Genomic DNA, 15,203 nt, shown 5'->3' with positions numbered 1-15,203 from the left:
TTCCTACTGAATTTTCCTCCACTTTTGTTAGCTTTAAAGTATTTCACAGGGGACTCAAGCGTCACAGCATTGCACATGTGTTGCTCACAGCTGGCAGCCATTATGAATACTGAACATGCTGTTGCAACCAGTATTGCCAACAGTCTTTTTGGATCCATCTTCAAACGTCGTACATATTATGCAAACTTATCAGCAATGGAATGAACTCGAACAAAGCTTACTAAGTACACAGTGCAATAAGATATCAATATATACCAAGCTAGATAGCTGCAGTCGCTTAAGTGTGGCCAGTATCCGGTATTCGGTAGAGAGTGGGTTCAAACCCCACTGTCGGCAGCCCTGAAGATGGTTTTCCGTGGTTTCCCATTTTCACACCAGGCAAATGCTGGGGCTGTACCTTAATTAAGGCCACGGATGCTTCCTTCCCACTCCTAGTCCTCTCCTGTCACATCGTCGTTATAAGACCTATCTGTGTCGGTGCGACGTAAACTAACTAGCAAAAAAAAAAAATATATATCAATATCATATTATATAATTATTATTTTGCTACATACACCACTGAGAACAAGAACTATTCATAGCCATCTACGTATGAAATATAAGAGTTGGTAACGAACCCGAATAACATACCACCTGTGATATATTTTCCATATTTATAGAGGGTGAAAATTTTCAGTTCGTCAAGTCAGTTCACCAGAATATCTAACCATACTGAAGGAAGCTCCTGACTTCAGGAACAAGTAACAAACCTAGGGAGCTATTTAGTGCTGTGGAAGCCTTTTCACCGACCAAAAGTCTGACTAACATCAAAGGGACCGCTAAGGTCTTGAGTTGACGCTCGGTATAAGTATCTCTAGGCCTAGGATATAGAAAGTGAAATATGTCTGCAGACGGAGTAAGGGTAGAAAATCTCCAGGATGAGGAAATTGGACAGAAGTAAATGGATATGATTTATGAAAAGTTCCAAAACAGTAAGCAGGTTCTAGATACAGAAAGAGAATAGCTGGCCATACACGGAAAGGAATTGTGACAGGCGAGGCCTTATGTGACGCGTTCCGACAGGCTAGGACTGCTCGTTAGTGAACGAGATCAGTTCGAGGCGTCATCTGCTACAGGCGAGACCTGTTGTCAGCGCCTCAACGGAAAGACCTCGCCTCACAGATCAAGCCTCTTGTAAGGAAAGCATCGAGTGGACAAAGGTACTGCTAGAGAAATTTATTGAAATGTAGGCCCTACAAAGAGCGGCTTGTCTCTGACAATTAAAACATGAGGTGTCGCAGTGTCGCAATCAAGCGTTCTTCAGTATCCTCCTCTCCTCCTTCTTCAGCTTAGAAGCTACAATATCCACAGTAAATACGCTTTCAGTTAAACTGTTCTCCAGTAATAGCTACGCAAAACAAATAATTTTTTTACTAGTGGTTTTACGTCGCACCGACACAGATAGGTCTTATGGCGACGATGGATAAGGGAAGGGCTAGGAGTTGGAAGGAAGCAGCCGTGACCTTTAGGGTACAGCCCCAGCATTTGCCTGGAGTGAAAATGGGAAACCACGGAAAACCATCTTCAGGGCTGCCGACAGTGGGATTCAAACCCACTACTCCCGGATGCAAGCACATAACTGCGCGCCCCAAGGGCTCGGCTAACTCTCCCGGTAAACAAGTCATTGTGTATGTGTTGTGTATGTTTGGTATTCAGCTCGAAGGTTGGTTCGATCCTCCACAACTATGTCAACAGCTGTCATAGCCTAGGCATCACTGAAGAAGCATACTAGGGAAATGAGGAGTGAGGTAGCTTCCCGTTGCTTTCCTCACCGAGTCAGAAGTTGCTCGCATATCAGTCTGCCAAGCCCACTGAAATGCACGCACCAGCTGACCCTATGAGTGATATTTTCATATCATCTATACCAGGGACTGGCTGCATAAGGAGTGGTATTACTAGCATCGCTCATACCTCAGTCACTTTCATATTGTCAAAGCCAAGAATGAGACTGAGACAGATCAAACATTTAACGTAGTAACGAGAAAAATCCATTCATGCTTACTTTTTTTTGCTAGTTGCTTTACGTCGCACCGACACAGATAGGTCTTATGGCGACGATAGCAAAGGAAAGGCCTAAGAGTTGGAAGTGGCCGTGGCCTTAATTAAGGTACATTCCCAGCATTTGCCTGGTGTGTAAATGAGAAACCACGGTAAACCATCTTCAGGGCTGCCGATAGTGGGATTCGAACCCACTATCTCCTGGATGCAAGCTCACAGCCGCGTGCCCCTGACCGCACGGCCAACTCGCCTGGTACATGCTTACCTAACAGCATATCATAATCGCTGTGGTCCATTCGCAAATAATTCTTGTAATCATCCCGTTAATTTTCTCTCAGGTGTTGTATCAGACTCGTGACTAAAGCTGTCTCGCTCTCCTATCCACGATTTCATCCACTTCGATCGATTTTTCTGTTTGCATGATTTAACATACCAGTATAGCAAAATGCACATTCCATCAGCTGCAACAGCATTTTTTTTTCTTTTTTTTCCTCTGGACACTGTCTGCTTCGATGTCCATCGCACAGTTCTAAGTACGGCAGACCCGACCACCGAGGATTTCAAACTAGTTTGTAAGGCCAGCGGATGAGGCTTGGCCTGCCGAAAACAAAGGGATCATGCCATTAACGGGAGGGTCTGGAATGTTGAGAGATTATGTTGCACAACACGACAGGCTTGGTGTCACAGTTGATGGCGAGCAGCAGGCCGGGTCTCTGAAGGTCACGCCTGGCATGCGGTCTGTCGGATCTAGCCCCAAAGGCGAGGCCTGCGAAAAAATCTGTCCGTGTATGGCCAGCTAATGGGTGGCATAGAGGGATGCTGTATTAGAAACGGCAAAGGAATGCCTAGGAACAACTCTGTATTAAAATGGTGATGTTGGTAGAATGATAAAGTGAGAGCAGCTTGTAAACATAAAAAGGAATTGTATCAGAAATGGCTCCAAACAAGGACTGATGCAGACAGGGAATTGTATATAGATGAAAGAAAGAGCAAAACAAATAGTTACTGAATCCAAAAAGAAGTTGTGGGAAGATTTTGGTAATAACCTGGAAAGGCTTGGTCAAGCAGCGGGGAAACCTTTCTGGACAGTAATAAAGAATTTTAGGAAGGGAGGGAAAAAGGAAATGAATAGTGTTTTGAGTAATTCAGGTAAACTCGTAATAGATCCCTGGGAATCACTGGACAGATGGAAGGAATATTTTGAAAATTTTCTCAACCTAAAAGAAAATCTTCTTGGTGGTGTCTCAAACAACCGAGCTCATGGGGAGGAGGACAGTGATGTTGGTGAAATTACGCTTGATGAAACTGAAAGGACTGTTGTCATTAAGCACAAGGAATAGATGAAATCAGACCTGAAATGGTGATATATACTGGGAAGGCAGGGATGAAATGGCTTCATGAGTGATAAAATTAACATGGAGTGTAGGTAAGGTACCTTCTGATTGGATAAAAACAGTAATTGCACGTATTTATAAGCAAGGGAACAGGAAGGATTGCAATAACTATTGAGGTGTCCCATTGATCAGTATACCAGGCAAAGCTTTCAATTGGCATCTTGGAAGGAAGGGTGCGATCAGTGGTTGAGAGGAAGTTTTATGAAAATCAGTGTGGTTTCGGACCACGCAGGGGCTGTCAGGATCAGATTTTCAGTATGTGCCAGGTAATCGAAAAGTGCTACAAGAGGAATAGACAGTTGTTTGTTTCATAGATTTAGAGAAAGCATATGGCAGAGTTTTGGGGGAAAAACTGTTCACTGTACTGGGGGTCTATGGGATTAAGGTAGATTATTAAAATCAATCGAAGGCATTTATGTCGACAATTGGCTGGACTGAGAATTGATGGTAGAATGAATTCTTGGTTCAAGATGCTTACAGGGGTTAGACAAGACTTTTATTGTTCATAGTTTACATGGATCATCTGCTGAAAGGTATTAAGTGGAAGGGAGGGATTCAGTTAGGTGGAAATGTAGGAAGCAGTCTGGCCTATGGTGACGACTTGGTCTTAAAGGCAGATTGTGCCAAATGCCTGCAACATAATATCTTTGAACTTGAAAATAGAGTATGGTGTGAAAATTAAACTTGCCAAGATTAAATTGGTGTTAGTAGGTAAGAAGAATTGAATGTCAGATTGGGGATGCAAAGCTGGAATGGGTAGATAATTTCAAGTATTTAGGATGTGTGTTCTCCCAGGATGGTAATATAGTAAGTGAGATTGAATCATGGTGCAGTAAAGCTAATGCAGTGAGCTTGCAGTTGCAATCAACACTATTGTGTAAGAAGGAAGTCAGTTCCCAGACAAAAGTATCTTTTCATAAGTCTGTTTTCAGACAAACTCTGCTTTATTACATGTAACAAGCTTCATGTAACAGCTTCATTTTAGATAAAAACCTGTATTGACTATAAAATCAAAGTTATTCTTAAATATTCGCTACTTAACTTTGCTTTACGTGAGTTAAAGCTGGGTGGACTGGGGATATCTTATGAATAAGTTAGAAGTAACAGACATGAAAGTAACAAGAATGTTTGCTGGTAGAAACGGGTTGGAACATTGGCAGGAGGGTACACAGAATGAGGAGATAAAAGCTAAGGAATGAACTTGTTGGATGAAGCTGTACGCATAAACCGGCTTCAGGGGTGGGATCATGTGAGGCGAATTGTGGAGAATAGGTTACCTAGGAGAATAGTGGACTTTGTTATGGAGGGTAAAAGAAGTAGAGGGAGACCAAGATGATGATGGTTAGAGTCGGTGTCTAACGATTTAAAGATAAGATGTATAGAACCAAATGGGGCCACAGAACTAGTTACAAATAGAGGATTGTGGCAGCGTTTAGTAAATTTACAGAGGCTTGTAGACTGAATACTGAAAGGCATAATAGTCTATAATGAAGATGTATGTATGTTGTTTTGTTATAAGGTGGTTTATAATCTTCACCCATTTTCTCCATGTTACTTTGATGTTGTCGCATCATTAAATAACTACTCCTGTTGCCATTTGTTCTCTTTGCTCAAGACTAAGTACAATGTTACAAGTGGTCAAGGCCATCTGGGGTTTACTGGCATGACTACAGTAATACTGTAAAATTCTCTCTGTTTTCATATGAATATTTGTCCTAAATATACTGTATAGCCTATATTTTGTGATTGATTTCTCAATGTTTTAAAAAATATATATATTCAGTTGGTAACTCACAGGTATAGTTTGTAGAGATATATTTTCAAGTACTGCTGGTTGTGACAGATTTTAATCAGATCCTTATGTTGTTGGATTTAAGTTCTTCACTATTCCAATGAGGTACCTGCTGATAACTTTCAAAGTGGAAAATAATCTACCTATATTTGAAGTAATTACCTGAAAAATGATTTGTTGAATTTGGGAAATTCATTTTCTAGAAACTGTACTAATATAAAGGTACAGTTTTATAGTGTAAAACAGTCATTAGGAATGTAATTTGTGGCGTAGATTTAAAAAAAAATTGGGCTGCTGTGTATTGTAGTTGGATATAAACTGCCTCAAGTGGCAGAATTTTTTGCACCCTGGTATATTGATGATCCACATTATTCATTGGGGCTACAGAGTCTTCAAAGTGGAAAATAATCTGCCTATATTTGAAGTAATTAACTGAAAAATTATTTGTAATATCTCATTGGCTTTGTGGTCATTTTTAGAAAGGAAAAGCTGAAAATTTCTATACATTAATTAATGTATTATGGCATTATAAGACAGAGAGAAAAGATGCAGGTGTTTTCTGTGATTGTAAAGCATAAGACTTGAATGTACTTTTGTACCTTTTTGTTATCAGATGTATTTTTGTACGAATGAAATATGATTTACAGTAACTAACCAAGCCAAGACTGCTAGTTGTGAAGTATAGAAATAATTGTTTTGTATCCTTTGTATGCCATTGTTGATTAAATAAAAATATTTTGACTTTTAAGTGAAGTTTCATTAGTTCTGAGCCAGCTATCTTTAAAGGAGATGATAAAATCACACCAAGATATCTGTGGCTTGATTCTAAAAGGGCCAATGTCATTTTTTATCGAAATTGAGATATTAACTGATACAAACATGTTTTATCCTGGCTTGCAACATGTTAAAAGGGCCCATGTCTCTGTTAAGTACTAAACGAACAGTTAACGTTTAATTGAGTAAGCCCTTGCCAATAATGTTAGATTACCAATAAAGTTAGAGACCTGGCAATTTTTAAAGAATACAATAGAAAAAATTAGCATTTAATAAGGTGCCTTCCACAAAGAAAGTATGAAGTTATTTAAAGTTAGTTGCTAAAAAAAAATAATTGGAAAACTATAAGCAAAACTTCAAATGCTGATAGCTCAAAAACAGTTTTTTTTTTGACATTGGCCCTTTTAGAACCAAGCCACAGATATAGCCTGCCATTTCATTCAACTTCCTAAAACCTCAAACAAAAGTAGTCTACAAAATATTAACCACTGTTACGCTTTGCAAGGTGAAATTTTACATGTTCCAACTCTGCGCACTTTATTCTTTTGCCTGGCGCATATCTGCACATGGTAACAGTTTCATTTTGTTGATGGTTGCTTGCAAGGAAGCGTTTAGTATTCCTACAGTGAGAGTCACAACTACTGTGAGACTAATTGACTGCCAGTTATGCCATTCTGATTAAACTGTGTGATGTTACTGGGAACAGTGGGATCATAATAAAATAATGTGTTGGGAAAGCTCTGGAAAACACTGAAGGACTCTCAGATGAGAGAATAGTCTCATCGCCTGACAATCAGTGGATAAGTCAAGGGCATCGCTGGTCATCATCCAGAGACTTGTTATTTCTAAATAGTCCTGTGGTGACTAGTGTGACATGTAGAGCAGCATCTCGGTGTCTCTTCTGTCATCTTGTTAACTTGTAAATCACAGCAGGTTCTTTTGCGCATCTGTCACAAGCAGATGAATTGCTATTGGTGAACTGATGAGGAGAGGTATTTAGTGGCGAATCCAGATTTTGTCTAGATATGAATGTCCACCGAATCAAAGTATGTAGGTTTTTGAGATAGTGTGGAAATCTAAGGTTCATTGGGGAGCATCATATCAATAGAATGGGTTGTTTTGTGGGATTCTGTCGCCAGTAATAATTGGTTACATTGTAACGCCTTGTTTTACTGGTAGCAAGTTTATTTGAATTATTATTATTATTATTATTAGTATTAGAACTAATTCATAGAACCAGGTTGTAGTTGCACCAGTAGTATAGAGATTGTGAATGAGAAAGCAAATGCACTTGCCCACTTCGTGCAACAGCACCCAAGTGTTGACTATATGAACAGGGATATGCTGGGCAAGGAGAGGGATTCACGGATAGTACAATATAATAATATGGAAAGACAGGATATTTGCAACAAATAAAGGAATAAGATTGCAATGCAAAATATGTATTAATAAATATTCAAAAAAAGGGGTGAAAACTTGGAATTAGCTAATGAATACAGTTAGAAGCAAAGAAAATAGTAAATAAAAATGTAAATGGCCTATGGGATGGGTTTAAAGCAAATGTTCAGGAGTGTGAAAACAGACATGTCTTGTAAAAAGTGGTAAGAAATACTAAGGACCCATTATATTATAACAGGGGAAATAAATTTAAGAAGGTGGTGCAGATTAGAAAGAAATAGTGTTAGGGACAGTTGCGAGAGTGAGGAGAGATAGAAGGAGCTTGCTGGGAAATTGAATTCAGCTAAGGATAACCTGATAGCAAGCATAATTGGCAGTTGTACAAATTTTAGTGAAAAATGGAAGGATATGTATAGCATAAGCGCAAAATTGCAATAACAGCAGTCCAAGAAACCCGATTTACCGATGATGTGGCTTTTGAGTCAGAAGGTTATAGAGTAATTAAGGGGAAACCAGCATCTAAGAACACACATGGCTCCAGTGTTTTTGGTACAGCCTTTTTAGTATGACGTGATATAATGGATTCTGTAATCGGATTTACATCAGCTAGCGAACGCATCTCCGTGTTATCTCTAAGATGTGGCAACAAGGGATACTCTATTGTTAATGCACACACTTCAGTTAATGATGACAATAAGAAGAACCCTGAAAAGGTCTAAAGTTTCTGGCAGATGCTATAAGACGAGATTGGCAAGATCCCTGGTCACTATGTCAGAATCCTCATAGCTGACTTCAGCACTCATCTGGGAAAAGAACGACGGTACCAAAATATACTGGGGCCTTGCACAGCACATAAACGAACAAACACCAACGGCAAGCACTTAATTGAACTGTGTAGATTATATCAGTTGAAGATCATGTCCACAGTTTACCCCAGAAAGGAAAAATACCAGACCACCTGGCAGTCACCGAACGCAGCTATAGGATCATTTCAAATCGATCATGTTGCAATCATTGTAAAATGCAGTAAAGAGATCATAAACGTCAGAGTTTGTAAAGGTTGGAATGTTGATTCTGACCATTTCTTCACACAAATAAAGACCAGATTACTGCCCAAACGAAAGATACCTTCTACCACAATTCCACCAAGAATTGATCCCCAATTCCTGTCGGAGAATAAAGAACGTTTTGCAACTGACATCTTGCAAAAATATATTAAAGACTGGAACCAACTGAAGTCCACCATATGTGAAACGACCAATAACCTCGGACAACCTCAAAGGAAGAGACGACATAGATGGTGGAATACTGAATGCGATCTTGCAGTTGATGAGCGCGCCACAGCCTGGACGAAGTGATACTCGACTAAATGAAATGAAGACTGGGAAAATTTCAGAATGATGCGGAAACTGTCGAGTAAGACCATCAGACGTGTGAAAAGATCTTGCGATCGGTCAAGACTGGAGAAGTTAGATGAAGAATTCAAAATGTACAACACCAGAAACTTTTATCGGGCCTTCAAAGAGGAATTCTCGGTTTATAAACCACAATGTCTTCACTTTAAGAATACAGACGGGGAGTTGGTCACCTGTAACCGCCGGAACGTGGAACTTTTGGCAAACTACTTTGAGCAGTTGCTCAAATTCGAAGAGCCCACGGAAAGATTACCTGTTGACGATCCTTCAGAGATACATCTCCCATCTAACCCACCAACAATGCAGCAAGTTACTAATGCCATCGGACATCTTAAGAACTGCAAGGCACCTGGGGAAGATGGCATCATTGCAGAAGCTCTAAAAGGAGGTGGAAATAAGATCACTGAAGCCATACACCAGACCTTGATCGACTGCTGGGAGACTGGCAGGATCCCTGATGACTGGAAATCAGCTATCATACACCCTTTGCATAAAAAAGGTGACCGCTGTGATGTCAGCAACTACCGAGGGATATCTCGGCTGTCAGTAAGATACAAAGTGCTATCAAGGATTTTACTGGACAATGTGGAAAGCCAATGTGATCAAACGATTGGTGAATATCAAGGAGGATTTCGGCGGGGACGGTCCTGTACCAAGCAGATCTTCAACCTAAAAACCATTCTCCAACTAAAACAAGTAAGGAGTATGAACATCGCTGTGGTTTTTGTTGACTTTAAAACATCTTATGATTCCATCGACCGCCAGACACTCTTCTCCGTACTGCAAGAACGAGGTGTCGATTACAACACACGCACCCTCATCCAACAGACTCTTATGGATACAACATCTAAAGTGAAGTTCAGAGGAGAACTATCTCGGAGTTTCAAGATAAAAACTGGAGTAGGACAGGGTGATGACCACAGTTTTTGTACATCTCAGGGACCCTCCTGATGAACAAGAGAAGGCACCATGGATGATCTAGAGAAAGCCAAAAGACGTATCCTCAGAAAAATTCATGGAGCGAAACTGCTCCCAGACGGAACCTACAGACTTAAATTGAACTCTGAGCTGTATCGACAGTCAAAATCAGCCAATACCAGCATGCGACGTAGGAGGCTTAAGTTCTACAGACGCCTACAACGAATGGCCAGCAACAGGTTTACCAAGAAGATCTTCTCTTTGGTTAAAAGCTATAAGACTGAAAGCTTGTGGCTTAATAAAGTACAGAAGGACTTGGATTCGGCTGGGATTTCAGACATTGATATAGAAGATGGTTCCAAATTTTGTTCTATGGTACAGTCTTGGACCCCACCACCTAGAGACCCTAGAAGTCAGAAGCCCCTTTCACCGGAGAGAAAGGAGAAATTATCAGCAGGGCTCAAGAGACATTGGGATCGAGGAAGGACTAGTCATCAGCGCTCCTTAGTGGGCTTAAATCAATAATAATGTATAGGTACTTTAAAGCAGAAAAAGGTTCCAAAAAGGACATTTCAGGAATCATGTATGTGTGTGTATGTGAGGGTCTGCAGAAGGTAGAAGTATTCAATGAGCAGTATGTAAAGACTGTTGGTTACAACTAGGATCAAGGATAATGTCCAGATAGAGGTAGTGACTAATACTAATGTATTGAAATTTATGTACAATAACAAAGACATTTACAACAAGATACAAAAGTTGAAAACTAGAAAAAAGCTGGAATTGATAAGATTTCAGGGGGAAAAACATTCTTTCTGATTATATTTGACACATATGCATGCCCCAACTGGTTTGATAGAAGGCAGTTTGTGTTTAGGAAAGAGTGGTTAAATAGGTGGCTACATTTCTAGAAAGTGGAAGAGAATTAGAGTAGGTGAAGTGTTATTTGATCCTATAATGAATAAGAAGGGGGTCCCATATGGCAGTATTATAATTTCTTATAAATACAAATGATATGAGTAAAGAACTGGAATCAGAGATAAGGCTATTTGCAGATTATGTTATACTGTATAGAGTAGTTAATGAGTGCAGGATTGTGAGCAACTGCAGGGGGACCTAGACAATGTTGTGAGATTGATAGCAGATGATGGTATGAAAAGTCAAGTTGTAAATTTCACCAAGAGGAAAAATCCTCGGTTTTAATTACTGTGTTGATGGGGTGATAGTACCTCATGGGGAATACTGTAAGTATGATCTTCATTAGGGTAATCATATTGACGAGGTTGTTATGAAAGGTTGCAGATATCTTCAGAAGGGTATTTAGTGGTTATAGTAAGGATGTAAAGGAAAGGGTATATTAGACTCTGGTAAGACCCCAATTAGAGTTTAGTTCCAGTGTATGGGACCCACACCATGACTACTTGATATGAAAAATGGAAATGATTCAAAGGAAAGCAGCGTGATTTGTTCTGGGTGATTTCTGATAAATGAGTAGTCTTACAAAACTGTTGCAAATTTTGGGATGGGAAGATTTGGGAGTAAGGAGATGAAATGCTTGACTGTGTGGTATGTTTTGAGCTTTCAGTGGAGAGATGTTATGGAAAGATAGTAGATTAATACGTGTGAGCGGAGCTATTAAAAGTAGGATAGATTATAACATGGAGATAAAATTGGGGTAAATATTCATTTATAGGACAAGGAATAAAGGACTGGAATACATTATCAAGGCAAATGTTCTATAACTTATAAGTTCTTTGAAAACGTTTAAGAAAAATCTAGGTAAACAATTCATAGGGAAGTTGCCACCTGGACAATAACCCTAAATTCAGATGATTGATTGGTTGATTGATTGAAGTTGCAAAATTCATAAGGAATATTACATCGAATACGTTATGCAACATTGGATACAAATAAAAAATTCTTAATTTTACACATAAGAAGGAAGAAAATATAATTTATATAAAGGAAAAATCTCTTCCTAGACCACATTATAAAAAGAAGAAAGAATAGGATTAAATCTATAATAGATCCTAAAATTTAAATATGGGATGCCTTAAAGATGAAATCGGCTACCAACATTGGGCTTCTACCTCTGTTAGTACATTTGAACTGCTGAGACTAAAATAACAAAGTAAGAAGTTCATAATATCATAGCCTAATATCTTCATAAACAACAGAATTTTTGGATATAGTAGACACAATATACTTACAAGAGTCTAACTTCATGAAATGTGAAAATTAATGACTTTCATTTAGGATTTTATGCCAGAGGTAAAATACATTCAAGTTTAAAAACTTCATGTTAATTCTGTATTGAACCGAGAATCTAATGGAAACAAAAAGGGGTCCACCTATTCAATACCATACAATGTTATAAGATAAATTATAACATTTTATTATTCTTAGTACTGGTTTCGATGCTGGTGTGCATCATCATCAGCCAAAAGTAAGAAAAACATACAATGACAAGGCTACAAAAAACAATGCATAATGTATACACAATTTTACAAAACTGGTAAAACTTGATTAAAAAAAAAAACCAAGATCCGCAAACATTAACTTATGATTTAAACCTAAAGAATAGCACTAACTGTCTTAAAACTTTGAATATACGTCCTCTTGACAAAAGTCTTCTGAATCTAAAAATGTTAAACCCTGTGTGAGCAGATTAAATTGTGCCGAGGACAAAAACCAATGCTTCACTATCATAAAAGCCCAAGAGCATATTTTCTTATTTTGTAAGAACATATGTATAAAAGATTGTCTTGCGGCTCTCATTGTCTTCTCTAACGTCTAAAAACACACATAATATACGCTGCCAGGGATCCCGATTTGAACCGAGAACATTGTTCAGTACCCTGGAAACACGGAGTCCACCATTTTTCATTTAAAATATAAAGAATATCTTGTTATTTATTACTTAGCAGACTGAATCCAGCCAGGTTCTTTAAGTTAGAGAAGACCTATGTTTTATTACGCAAAACACTGAAGTTCCCTCATGTTCCTCTTTTTTAGTACTAGAAGTGGTTATGTCTTTTGACTGGTTACGTTATTGTAATGACGGCCATTTTTAACCAATAGAAAAATGGTTTCTTAAGTTTTGCACCTCTTACTCTAATACTCAATCGACGTTCAGCAAGAAAATCTATATATATAAAATAACTTGTCCTGACTGACTGATTCATCATCGCCGAGCCAAAACTACTGGACATAAAGAAAGGAAATTTTGGGAATACATTCATATTAAGATGTAGGTGCTCGCTAAGAGAGGATTTTTGGATATTCCGTCGCTAAAGGGGTGAAATTTTAAAATGAGTGTATCTATATCTCAAAAGTTTAAAAGTTTACAGATGTAAAAATTGGTATTTAGAATCTCCTTTAAAAATAAGGAAATACATATTTTTTTTTTCAGAAAATCCCAAAAGGAGGGGTGAAAAAGGGGTTGAATGCCTTTAATCAGGATACCGGTACTTATATCTCAGAAACTGAGGATACTACAGATCTGAAAATTGGTACTATTGATCTCTTTTAAAAATAAAGAAATACGTATATTTTAGTTTTCGAAAAATAATCCAATTAATAGGAGGGTGAAAGGGGGGTGAGTTTTTAAAATGAGTGTATCTAAACTTTGAAAGTTTACAGATGTAAAAATTGGTATTTAGAATCTTCATTAAAAATAAAGAAACACATATTTTTTTGTTTTCGGAAAATCCCAATAGGAGGGGTAAATGAAATGGCGTATGGCTTTTAGTGCCGGGAGTGTCCGAAGACAAGTTCGGCTCGCCAGGTGCAGGTCTTTCTATTTGACACCCGTAGGTGACCTGCGCATCGTAATGAGGATGAAATGATGATGAAGACAGCACATACATCCAGCCCTCGTACCATTGGAATTAACCAATTAAGGTTAAAATCCCCGACCCGGCCCGGAATCGAACCCGGGACCCTCTGAACCGAAGGCCAGTACGCTGACCGTTCAGCCAACGAGTCGGACATAGGAGGGGTGAAAAGGGGTGAAAAATGGGTTGAATGCCTTTAATGAGGGTACTTATATCTCAGAAACTGAAGATACTACAGACCTGAAAATTGGTATTTGGGATCTACTTTAAAAATAAAGAAACGCATATTTTTTTGTTTTTGGAAAATCCAAATAATGGGGGATGAAAAAGGGGGTGAATTTTTAAAATGAGTGTATCTACATCTTAAAACTTTAAAAGTTTACACATGTAAAAATTGGTATTTAGAATCTCCTTTAAAAATAAAGAAACATGCATTTTTTGTTTTTGGAAAATCCCAATAGCAGGGGTGAAAAAAGGGTTGAATGCCTTTAATGAAGATACTTATATCTCAGAAACTGAAGATATTACAGACCTGAAAATTAGTATTTGGGATCTCCTTTAAAAATAAAGAAACATTGTTTTTTTGCTTTTGGAAAATCCAAATAGTAAGGGTGTATATATATATATCTCAAAACATTAAAAGTTAACAGATAAAAAATTGATATTTAGAACCTCCTTTAAAAATAATTAAAGACATTTTTTTTTTTCTGAAAATCCCAATAAGAGGGGTGTAAAAGGATGAATAATGGGTTGAATGCCTTTAATGAGGATACATATATCTCAGAAACTTAAGATGTTACAGAACTGAATATTTGTATATGGGATCACCTTTAAAAATAAAGAAACACATATTTTTTTTTTGTTTTTGGAAAATCCTATTAATGGCTGTTAAACAGGAGTGACAAATTGGGGTGAATTTTTTGAAAGGCTATATCTACAGAATATCTGAGAAACATAAAATGTTACAGATGTAAATGTGGTATTTTGGAAACTCCACTTAAGGGGAACTAAAAAGGGGGTGAAATTTTAAAATGAGAATTTCTACAGTATATCTCAAAAAACATAAGATGTTACAGAAGTGAAAAATGGTATTTTTTATATCTATTAAAAATACAGAAACGTGTATTTTTAGTTTTCGGAAATACCACTTGGGTGAAAGTGGGGGTGGGGTGGGGGTAAAGTGACTGAAAATGGTGTTGAATTATTTTAATTAGGCTAATGATATCTCAAAAATGAAGATTTTACAGACATGAAATTTGATATTTGGAATCTGCTTTAAAAGTAAAGAAACACGTATTCTCGGAAAATCCGATGAAGAGAGAGAGTATGAGAATACTTACATCTAATAAAAACTAAAGTTGTTACAGACATGAATATTGGTATTTGGATCACCTTTAAAAACAAAGAAAAACGTGTTGTAGGAGGGAGGGGGGGGGGGGAGTGAAAAGAAGTTGAATTCCTTTCATGAGGACACATAAATCGTAAACTGAAGAAGTTAAAGTCATGATAATTGGTATTTAGAAGATCCTTTACTATTAAAGAAACAAGTATTTTTTGCCAGAAAATACACTTTGGGGGTTGGGGAGGAGTGTGAAAGGAAATGCAAAAAAAGTGAATTATTTTTATGGGGATACTTATATCT

Source organism: Anabrus simplex, chromosome 1 (assembly GCF_040414725.1).
Source record: "Anabrus simplex isolate iqAnaSimp1 chromosome 1, ASM4041472v1, whole genome shotgun sequence".
In the NCBI taxonomy this organism is placed as follows: domain Eukaryota; kingdom Metazoa; phylum Arthropoda; class Insecta; order Orthoptera; family Tettigoniidae; genus Anabrus; species Anabrus simplex.
The sequence above is the reverse complement of the archived record's forward strand: the minus strand, read 5'-3'. Positions refer to the sequence as shown.